General features: G+C 34.6%; 1 pseudogene; it reads right to left on the bottom strand.

Moving 5' to 3' along the window:
* The window catches only part of LOC149554414 (uncharacterized), a 42,222-nt pseudogene extending 31,414 nt beyond the window's left edge, over positions 1–10,808 (bottom strand).
* Between the last annotated feature and the right edge of the window lie 1,269 nt (positions 10,809–12,077).

Below are 12,077 nucleotides of genomic sequence, written 5' to 3'. Positions count from 1 at the left end.
CTCCTCCATTTTATGTTTCTCTGATTATAGGAGATAATCTAGACCACAATTGTATGATTGATTCAGGGGCTAGTAGTTCAATAATGCCCAAATGTGTTGCTGCTATTTTAGAAGTGAAATATGAACCCATTGTTAAGGATGTATTGTAGTTGGATGGTAGTATTGTCAAGACTATGGTAATCCTTAGAAATGTTGAAATGGCCTTACATGCATGCCCAAGTTGTACTGTAGTTCAAGATATATCAATTGCTGAGGTTAAGCCACACTTTACCATTTGTCTTTCAAAAGATTTCACTGCCCAAATAGGCAGTTACATATTTTCTGATTGGTCATATATGTTTTTTATAACTAGATATGGAACCAAGGCTTCAATTAAAGTAGAACCATTAGCCCTCCATCATATTGAGCCCTTTACCATTTGTCTTTCAAGAGATTTCACTACCCAAATAGGCAGTTACATCTCTTTTGATTCCAGTCATATATGGTTTTTAGAACTAGATATGGAACCAAGGCTTCAATCAAAGAAGAACCATTAGCCTTCCATCATATTGAGCCCTATACTCCTAATCTCATCAATATGAATTGTACCATCCTAGAAATAGATGAAAATGATATAGAAATTGAGCCTACCATTTCTTTAGCTGAGACACCTAATTTCCTCTTTGATGAGTGGACTAATGCATACTAGTTTGATCCTATATCAAAAACCTTGGAGACAATCCTTGGCACCTATTGTATATCAAAAAAGGATCCTCTTGTCCCCAACCTTATGAAGACCAAAGAAGATACCAATAGCCTATGGAGCATGTATTGTGATGGATCAAGGAAGAAGAATGGATTAGGGGTTGGTGTTGTGTTGGTTTCTTCTACACTAGAAGGGTATTAATTCTCATTTAGGCTTCAATTTAGTTGTACCAATAATGCAACTAAGTATGAGGAATTTATTCAAGGTCTCATGCTCAAAAAAGAGGAATTCAAGCATTAAGTGTATATGGAGATAGTGAGTTGGTGGTCAATCAAGTGAGGAATCAAAATATTACTAAGAATTGTTTGCTCAGGTCTTATAATTAGAGTATGAGATTTTCTTAAAGGTTTCAATGCATTTAATATTTAGAGCATCCCTAGAAGAAGAAATAGACATATTGATAGGCTTGCGGTAGTGGGTACATATTATGATGTCACAAGGAGCCTCGGAGATGAGAAGAAACAAAAGATTAAAGTGGTGGTCAGAATTGCTATCCCTGATAATAATATCAATTGGCAGGTCTTTGAATCTAATGCACAAATTGTGAGTTTTCTTGTAGAATAAAGTAGAGTTCTTGGATAGAAATTAGTCAAGATGGAATGACCAATATGGTGATCAAATCATCAACCTCAGATCCAATAAATTTCCTAAGGGTCTCATTACCTTAGAGAGTGTCTTCAATTTGATGACCAAGTGAGGGATAGAGGCATGAATCTTGCTACAAACAAAGGAGATCATATGCCAGTTGTAGTTGCTAATGGAAGGACATTAAACATGGGGAAGGTATGTTCTAAAGTCGAGCAAGAAATTTTTTTCCATCTATGTTAAGAATTTAATGATATATTTTCTTGGACATATGATGATTTAAAGGGTTTTGACCCTAGTTTGTTTCAACATACTATAGATCTAGTGGATAATGTCAAGCCTGTTAGGCAAAAATTGAGACCAGTAAATCCCAAGATTGAGCCACTAATGAGAAATGAACTGTGCAAATTAATTGAGGCCAATATCATTTTCCCTATTAAGCACTCTTCTTTGGTGGAAAACCGTGTCCCTATTAGGAAAAAGAATGGAGAAATTAGACTATGTGTAGATTCTAGGGATCTTAACCAAGCCTCCCTTAAAGATCATCATCTTCTCCCTTCCATGGAACATATATTGTCCATAGTTAGTGGTTCAAAGAGATTCTCTTTTTTGGATAGATTCTTGGGTTATAATTAGGTGTTAGTCAAAGAAGTTGATAGATATCAAACTACTTTTACTACCAAATGGGGCACCTATGCTATAGTAAAATTCCTTTTGGACTAACAAATGTACATGCCACATTTCAAAAGGAAATGGAGATGGCCTTCAAAAATATGATTGAAAGGTTTGCATTGGTCTACCTTTATGATATCACATAATATTCAAAAGCCGTAGCAAAGCATTTTGGTCATCTTAGACAAGTGTTTATAAGATGTAGAGAGTATGGAGTATCTTTGAATCCAAGCAAGTGTGTCTTTACCACTAATCAAGGGAAATTATTAGTACATACTGTATCTAAGGATGGTCTGACCATTGATCCAAAAAGAACAAAGGCAATACTTTCCCTTTCTCTTCCTAGTCACAAGAAAGATCTACAAAGTTTTCTTGGTAGAATAATTTTTGTGAGAAGATTTATTCCTAATCTAGTACCATGGTGAAACCTCTTATGGAAATTCCTTAAATAGAATATGGTATTCTAATGGACCAAGGAAGGGAAAGCAAGTTTTGAAGAAATCAAAGTGGCCATAGCTTCAGCCCCTACTCTCATCAATCCAACTTTTGATAAGGATTTTATTCTTTACACCTTAGGAGGTGAGTCAAGTATTTCTGTTGTTTTGACTCAATTAAATGAAAAAATTGAAGAATAGCCTATTGATTTCTTTAGTGAATGCCTGAAAGAGTATGAAAATAGGTACAACTATGTGGAAAAGTAGGCCCTTGTGGTCATAAGAGCCTTGAAGAAATTCAAAGACCTATTGTCTCATAAAAAAATCAATTTTCTAGTCCCTCATGCAAGTGGTAAGGATTTGTTTTTGAGCAAAGATATTGGTGAGAAAAGAGCCAATTAGATCACTAAGGCAATGAAGTATGATGTGAACATCCAGAGTATCAAACTAGTAAGAGGGAAAGGGTTGTGCAAATAGATGGTCTCATCTCACAAGCCTGATGAGGAAGTTGTCTTGGTGTTGGTAGAACAACAGGAGGCAAGGAATGATAATCCAAGGAGTTGGATAGATGACACAAAAACCTTCTTAGCTAGGAAAGGATATCCTTAAGGGTTGGATAGATCTAAAAGAAGACAGTTTAGATTGCAGTCAATTCCCTATGCTATAGTTGATGATGTTCTTTTTAGGAGGGACTTCAATGGAACCTTGCTAAGATGTATTGATACATATCAAGTAGAGAAAATGATTAAGGAGTTTCATGATGGTCCTAATGGTGGCCAATTTTCATTAAGAACCACTATAATGAAGATCATGAGAGCTAGTTACTACTAGCCATCCTTGTTCCGTGACTGCTACAGACATATAAGGAAGTGTGAAAAGTGTGCTTTCTTCATAGGTAAATAGAGACTTTTGGCCCTTCTACTTCACCCCATCTAGGCTAATCAACCTTTTTCTTAGTGGGGATTAGATTTAATTGGTCCCATTAATCCACCTTATAGTTATGGTCACATGTGATTTTGGCCGCAACAAGTTACTTTACAAGGTGGATAGAAGTAGTAGCCTTGAAAGATTCTATAGAGGCTTTAGTTATGGAATTCCTTAATGGGATTGTTACTAGATTTGGTGCTCCTTTCGCTATAATATTAAACAATGCAAAATCATTCATAGGAGCTCAAATTTGTGCATGGGCAATTGATCATGGTATTTACTTGAGCACATCTTCCTCAAGGTAATGGCTTGACTAAGTCATCCAATAATAATTCTATTAGAATCATCAAGAGGACTATTGAAGATAATCAAATGTGTTGGCACTAAAAATTGAAGATTTCCCTTTGGGCTAGTAGAATAACACCTAAAATGACTATTCGAAATTCTCCTTTCATAGTAGTATACAGTAGGGAGGCTAGACTTCCTATCTCATTGGAGTTTCTAGCTCTTGAGCTAGCTCATCAGTTGGAACTAATTGGAAATGATGCTATGTTTGTAAGAATGGAATATTTGATGGAGCTAGATGAGAAAATAAATCAAGCAAAATAGACATTAAAGATACATCAATAACAAATGAAGAGGAGCTTTGATAAGAAGGGTAAGGTCAAAAATTTTGAGGGTGATCTTGTCCTAAAGTGGGATGTAGACAAGGAAAAAATGCTCAAAATTTGATACCTTATGGAGTGGTCCCTATGTAATTATCAGTTGCAAGAAAGCTAGTGCTTTTCAGTTAAGTAGGCCTAATGGTGAAATCTTACCTATTCTAGTCAATCAAATTTATCTCAAGCCCTATGTCTAATGGAAAAAACAATTCATGTATATATTAGAGTAGTTTGCTTCTTTTTCTTTCCTCATTTTTCCAAGAAGTGGATGGGTACATGTTATGTTTTTTGTAACAGAGAGTTTTGGTTCTAGTTTTTTGTGAAGTTGTAGACGTAGAAAGGCATGTTTTATAGCTTAGAATGTAATAGAAGTGATAAATTTGATGAATTTTGTGGTTTCAAAGACTCCATAGCCCAATGGATCTTTTGGTGGCTATTGGTCATATGCCAAGAAAGCTTGCATCCCCTTCAATTTGCTAGAGATGTTGGCCAAAATTGTCTTCCCACTAAGGATTAATTTCAAATATTCAAACTAGCCCAATGGTCACAAGATTCAATTCTATATTTAAAGTCTTAGAGCTGCAACAAGAGGTTATGGTCCCAATCTTACAATAACTCATGTATCAGAGGATCATCAAGAAAATCAAAAAATGATAAGATGCTATGAGGCTCCTATTGGTTGAATAGTTTGTTGGTTTTTTTTGAAACATTACAGGTTTCAAATTATCCTGATGAGAATATGGTACATCTAGGGGTAGCTTACTCCCACCTTTAACATATCATTTTAGACACTGGGCCAACTATAAGGCTTGACATTTCTTCTACTTAAAGCTCTACAAAACCTAGGTAGGTGGACCTCATATTCAATTAATATGGTACCAGTGCAAAAACATATTCATGAATCTAACAAAGTAGATAACAGGCCTTATATCTCCTAATAACTCATGTAATAACATATATCTGTGGTAGCTAAATGAAATTCTATGAAATTCACAAGCTGAGTGAGGGCATTCTATTGTGGCTCTTCAACATAAAATATAAAGATGATTTGAATTTGATTTGATTTTATGTTGGTGGAGAAAGTGGATGAAAACCATGTATAGAGAACAAGTTAATGATCCTATAGCTGATCAGTGCTTAATCCATTGGGCAAATTCTTAAATCTCTCTTATACATTTTGGATATCCTAGACACATAACCTATGCCAAGACTCTAAATCTATCCATTTACCTTGTAAATTAGATATCAATGTTCAATCTAAATCTCACTCTTACCTGATATCCTCCTCAATAAATGTACAACCCTATTGATTTCCATAATTCCTTGAATTACAAGCAACAATGAAACAACATACAACCTTAAGGGACTACAACTATGATCTAGGCTCTTTGTTCAAAGATTATAAAACATTACACATCATTGAGAAAGGAGACAAGATTTAACATGAAACTCAACACTTGTTCTTTGTATTGATTTCCTTGAAATAATACATGAAAATGCATAAAATTGACTCACAAGATACCTAATAAACCAGACTATATAATAACATATGCTTTCATACAAGAGAGAAAATGGTTGAAATGAGAAACTGATGGGATGGGAAGGGGGTGTCACAGCCAAAGCAAAGCTTCATGGTCTGGAACAAGCACATCCCAGATCCTTCCATTCAGACTTCATCAATTCCAGAGCCAATTGTGCTAAATGTTGTCATTCCAAAATTTCCAATATTTTCCAACCCCTCACAATGGATGAGAGGAAGAAAGATATAGACAACAAGTGAATTCCCAAATCTAATCTGAAGATGACATGCGTCCACTTGAAATTCTCTCCTTTGCAATGAAAAGAATCTCTCTAATCTCTCTCCCCTTTGATTTGATTTGGTTTTCATTAATCTTCTGCAACTGCCTTGAAACACCTCCTATTCAATGATGAAAACCATTCCGTTTGCCCAAAATATGAAAACCTCATGAAATGCTGGTAAAAATTTGGGTTTAAACTAAATAAATGTGATCAAAATCCACCCCAACTGCATTCTTACCATGTTTTACCAATCCTATAATTGCATTTTCAATTTTAGCTCATTTCATTGAGAAAGCCCCAAATTTTACATTTCTACCTATAATTCGAACCAGTGAGCACCTATGCAAAAACTAACCTCATAATCGAAAAGTTCATCTTCTCCCAATTTTGGCGATATATAATATCGCTATATTGGCCTCTCAAAAACCCCCTAAAACTCAGTTTGAAAAAATTCCCCCCACTAAAACTATCTAGTCTGCAACTTTAATTTCAAAAGTTTAAAATATTCTAATGTTTTCAACTATATGAAATGTCATTTTAGATTTAAAAACTTGTACCCACATACCCTTTTATTGAGAAAATAATAAAAAATTAATTTTTTTATCATTTCCAGATTTGTCCCCAAGTCTACCTGGGCCTTGACATGTGCCACATGGCACTGTATTATTGGCCTAATTTTTTTCTACGTTAACTTGCTGATAGGGGTTGCCATGTCACCATGGACCTCGGGTCCACTACCACGTGGCACATAGGCACTTTACTACATTGTGATTTCTTTCTTCATTTCTACAAATTTAGCGGGGATTTTCTTGCATATTGAAACTCTCTGCCTCCTTGGACGTGGTATGCTTCCTATTTTGCTGTGGCCTCTACCATTTTTTGAAAAAAAAATTTAATATAGTGACTTCTTTCCTCTTTATAATCTTCACCTCATGCTTATTCAGCCAAATAAAAATGAACTCTCATCTATAGCCACCTTAGCCGTGGTGAATTTTTGCTACAGATTTTGCCATGCCTTCATTCTTTGCCTTTATATCTATGTAGACTATGTGCTAGTCCCAATCTTTATAGAGATAGAGAAATAAGAACTTGCCTCAGTCCACCAGTAGAAATTTCTGCACTACCAATTGATATATTGTGTGAATCTTAGGCTGCGATAACTTCATCCACATTGGCAGGTGGGATCTTAAGCTTTTCAACAATATTACTTGTTACTTCACTATTTTGGATGCTATTTTTATCACCTTTAAAATGTGCTAGCTTCCTCCAAAATGGCTTCTTCTATCTTGCACAAGCATGGGGCCTTTCCCAAGCTAGAAGTTTCCTTTGGCTTTCATGCGGGTTCTCCATCTTCTTAGGCTTGGATATTCTCTCAAAAGTTGGCTCCTTTATTGCTCCCAAAAAATGTGAAGAATCTGGTATAATCATCTCACCATGAAGTGGGAACAATTCTGAGCACCCACAACTTCTATATGGGGAGCCATCTGCCTATCCTACATGTCATCATCTGGTGTACCCTTTTTAATGTCAAGGAAATCTGCCAATATCACTACCTATTTAATGATATTAAATAACTTTGATTTTCTTTTACTAGCATCTTCAACACTCGTGGAAATTCCTCCATCTTCAATTGATTCAATTAACCTTGGAGCTAGAAGTATGTCACTGTCTTCATAACCATTAGATGAATGTTCAGTATGTCCCTAAAAAAAAATTAATATTGTTGTGCACTAAGGGATTTTCTATTTGGACTTTGTCACTTTTTCTCATAACTCTTTTCATTCAGCTAATCTACTACTAAAGCCATTTGAGCCTTTACTTCTGTCTGATAAACTATCTAGAGTACCAGTAACAACTGTATCCATTAACCCTTTAAACTTGTAGTAATAATGTACTCAATGGAGAAAATAATTGGAAATATTGCAACATTATTCTGACACCTTCAAGCTCATAAAGTACTTTATCAATTTGGAGTCAGTCGGGCCCCCAGAGTGGGCTCGACTAATTTTTTTTTCAAATTCAAACACCTGGACTTGTAAATAGATCCACTCACCCTCTAGCACTAATTTGAAACAAACTGAACCACTAAAAACAAATTTGAAGCTCATTTTACATCTTTTTGCAAACTATCAATTTTGCATCAGGAGGTCCATTGATTGGCCTTAAAAATTGACCAAAACACCTAATCTAGCTCTGAAAACTAGCACACTAATTCTTTGTTCCACATAATTTTACTTCATTGAATCTCATCTCATGATGAAATTAGGGTCAAAAGATATTGACCTCCAAATTTTTTTACTTAAAATCACCTACACATAAACATATTAGAAAACAATAAAATGTGTTTGGAATTAGCTTCAAAAACTAGGCAAACTGACACTTGGGAAGATGAAAATTGGGGCATTGGTTAACTGTCATGAGGACAACATAAATCTAGGATTTGGGCTCATGAAGAATAATTGGGCATGAATGGTGAGTGGTCAAAGTGGGCTACTCAAAATTTGATGACTAGAAACAATGGCAAAAAAACATTTTTTGCAAATGGAATTGACTTGGGAAAGTGTGTAGATGGATTCGTCAAGACTTGAAAATTGGCACACTTGAAGTATTTTTGTAGAAAAAAAAAATGGTACAATCCATTCAATCTCACCTATCATGGATTTCAAGTTATAACATCCCGAACAAGGGTATTGACCAATCTGCATTTCTTGACACCAGTAAAAGTTAGAAATTGCATTTGGAATCACGCTTGAGAACTGACCAAATGGATTTGTCATAAGCTCAAAATTGGAACATAGTAAGTCTCTGACCACTAGAATGTAATGCAATAGGAATTTTCTCATTTTGGTCAGCTAGGTCAAAGTTATAACAAGTCAAACAGGGCTTTCCAGAATTTTGAAAATTTTGCATTAGCATGACAAGAATAATGACCAACTTTGAGGGATTCAAAACCTAGTCAAATGGACTCATAAAAAATCAAAGTTTGAAACATAGGCTCCTTAGTATGGAAACTAAACACTTCCAAAGTGGCATGTCATGAAACATTATTGGGTGCAAGATATTCAGTTACAAACACAGCCTCCTGTCACTGTTTGACACTCGGGAAAAAATGCAGATTTGACAATTGCTCAAAACAGGACTTCATGAAATGGCTGAGAATGACAATTTATCATCATGAAACACATAGACACACTAAATGAAAGGTGTTAGAAACATTAAACACCTCTTAGGCCTCAAATGGACAACTGGGAACATATGCATCAAAAAGTGTTTATAGCGCTTGATTTTTCAATGGTACTCAATATCAGGATTTCAATTTTGAGTCCCAATAGTGGCTCTTTTTGGGGATGCATGTCCCTTGTGGGCATGGAAAGGATTTATATGTCTAGAAGAAGTAGACCACTCACTTGACAATAAAACCTTCTCTTGAATAGCTTTATTGAAAGCAAGAAACAACTACACCTACTATGTACAAGTGATGACCCCGGGCCACTGAAATTCAACGAAGTTTATCTCTATCATTAATTCGATTCTCAACTGAACTCTCATGAGGTATATTGAAAATATTTCCTCTATCAATTTCACCAATCAACTTAGCATCATGAATCAACTCTCTTGGTAAAACTAAATCTACAAATTCACTTTCATAATGCATATAAAAACTAGATTCACTCTCTACAACTTGCTCATTATGAAAGTTTTGATCAACATGCTCACAAATATCAGACTCAAACTGAAACTCTCCTTCATTTAATGAATCATGCATGCTATCAAATTTGAATATGAAGGCTTCATACTCAACTTGGGGAAAAGAATCACACATACCTTGAAATTGTGTATCCTTGTGTATAACCAAATGATACTCAAACAAGAAATCAGATTTGTACTCACATATATCTTCAATGTCCAAATTTGAAACTAATCTAGAGTCCTTTAATGATTCTTCACAATCAGAAAATGGATTAGTTGTCACATTAAAGTATTCATCATAAAATTCATTACAAGGTGCATGCTGATTTTCAATAACACCTTGATCAAACACCTTATTCTCAATCTCATGAGATGCAACATCATTATCATTTTCACTGTCATACTTGCAAGAAAATAAATCTAACCTCTTACAGTAGTAGGATAATGTATCATCATTAAACCCATTCTCAACTAAATCGGAAACTTCCATGTGCTCTTCAAACAATGGATTGATGACTCCATGCAAAACACCTTTGTAGACATTATGAAAAACTCCTCACCATATAAAGGATTAGAAAAAACTTTAAAACCATTTCTAACATCACTGTCATGGACACTTTCAACATATGAAGAAGAAAAATCAGAATCATCACAAGAAGACACACCATTAACTCCATCAATGAAGCATGTAGAAAATAGATCAAAGTTACTTTCATTGTCTTCATGAAGGTGATTCAAATGTCTTGCAAACCAATCATCTTTCATTTTATCAATAGGTGTTGATGCATTAATCTCTAAATCACTTGCATATTACTAATTACCACTACTTGCATCTTCAAGACATTCATCTACACAATTATGTAATTCATTCTTATAAACAATCTCTTTATCTTCATAGTGCATAGACAAATCTTCTTCACAACTTTCAACCTCAAGCTGATTCACATAACTTTGAAATGGAATTTCACTTTCAGATTTTGAAATAGAACTCATTCCTTTACTCACGTAAGAGTATTTACTTATGTCATTGCTTTCTTCTTCCCAATTTGCATCTAATTCATATGAAGACGAATATGTGCTATCACTATCCTCTTCTTGACTTGAGCAACCACTCTCATCAATGTCTTCACATGATGCTTCTTCATAATACATCGGATCAGCAACTTCACCTTCATCACTTGACACATCACTTTCAGCTTCTTCATAATACCTCTCCTCTTCAAGATCAGTTATGTTTTCATCATAATGCAAATCATCAGTAGAAGAGTGAAAAACTAAATTTATATCTTGCATGTATGCTTTTTCAAGTGAATCAACTATATCATCTACTACTGTGATACTATAAATATGAGCATGCATTCAATCAATTCAATTTGGTGTGAGTTACTGTTGTAATTTCAGAGTCAAGAAACTTATGTTTTAGCTTTGTGTAGAGGCTTCAAATTCAAGATAAATTTGAAGAGATGTCTTCTATCTGCTATTGTTTCAAATCAGTTTGTGGTATCTTTAAGACTAATGCAATTCATGTCTCACTTAATATGAGTGGTGAATCAAAGTTAATCTCTATACTAGTGCAATTCTATACATGAATTGTGATTAGTTGTTGTAGGAGAAGAGCATATTCAAAGGGGTTGAAACATTCAAATGGTTGGTAAGATTTGTGATGTTCTAGTTCAAATAGTTCAATAAAGAATTGATGAGATTTTGATGACATGGTAGTGATGAGGTAGGTGATGATGTGGTAGTGACGAGGTAGTATGACAGAGGTAGGCCAATCAAAGGTTGCCATGTGGCACAAAAGTCAAAGGAAGGTTGACCCAAGGGCAATATGAGGGCAAAAATAAAATGATTTTAAAATATCAATTTTAAAATATTTTCTCAAAATGCATGTACATAATTTTTAAATCAAAAGAGGTATTTATTCTAAAGTGTAGACTTTAGTGATTTTTAAATTTTTGAAAATTCAAATTGCAAGCCAAAGTTTTATAGAAGAGTAGCATATTTTTTTAATTGAGATTCTGGGAATTTTTGAGAGGTGAATATAGGCATATTATATATTGTTAGAACTAGGAGAAGATGAACTTTTCGATTATCGAGTTTGTTTTCGCATAGGAATTCACTGGTTCATGTTATAGGTAGAAATGTAAATCTTGGGGCCTTCTCAGTGAAATGGGGGAAAATTGAAAATGTAGTTATAGGCTTAATAAAACATGGTAAGAATGTAGTTGGGGTCGACTTTGATCACATTTATTCAGTTTAAACCAAAATTTTTACCAACATTTCATGAGGTTTTTAGAATTTTGGCAAATAGAATTGTTTTCATCATTGAATAGGAGATTTTTCAAGTCAGTTATAGGAAAGTGATGAAAACTAAATTAGATTAGGTGGAGAGAGAGATTAGAGAGATTCTTTTCACTACAAGGGATGGAATTTCAAGTGGACATATGTCATCTTCAGATAAGATCCAGGAATTCACTTCTTGTCTATATCTTTCTTTCTCTCATCCATTGTAGGGGTTAGTTCTAGTTTTTTGAGAAAAACTTCTCACTACTGAGATACCAT

The sequence above is a fragment of the Cupressus sempervirens genome, chromosome 5 (assembly GCF_028749045.1).
Source record: "Cupressus sempervirens isolate cs-2001-9-10 chromosome 5, ASM2874904v1, whole genome shotgun sequence".
NCBI classification, from domain to species: domain Eukaryota; kingdom Viridiplantae; phylum Streptophyta; class Pinopsida; order Cupressales; family Cupressaceae; genus Cupressus; species Cupressus sempervirens.
The sequence above is the reverse complement of the archived record's forward strand: the minus strand, read 5'-3'. Positions and strand labels throughout refer to the sequence as shown.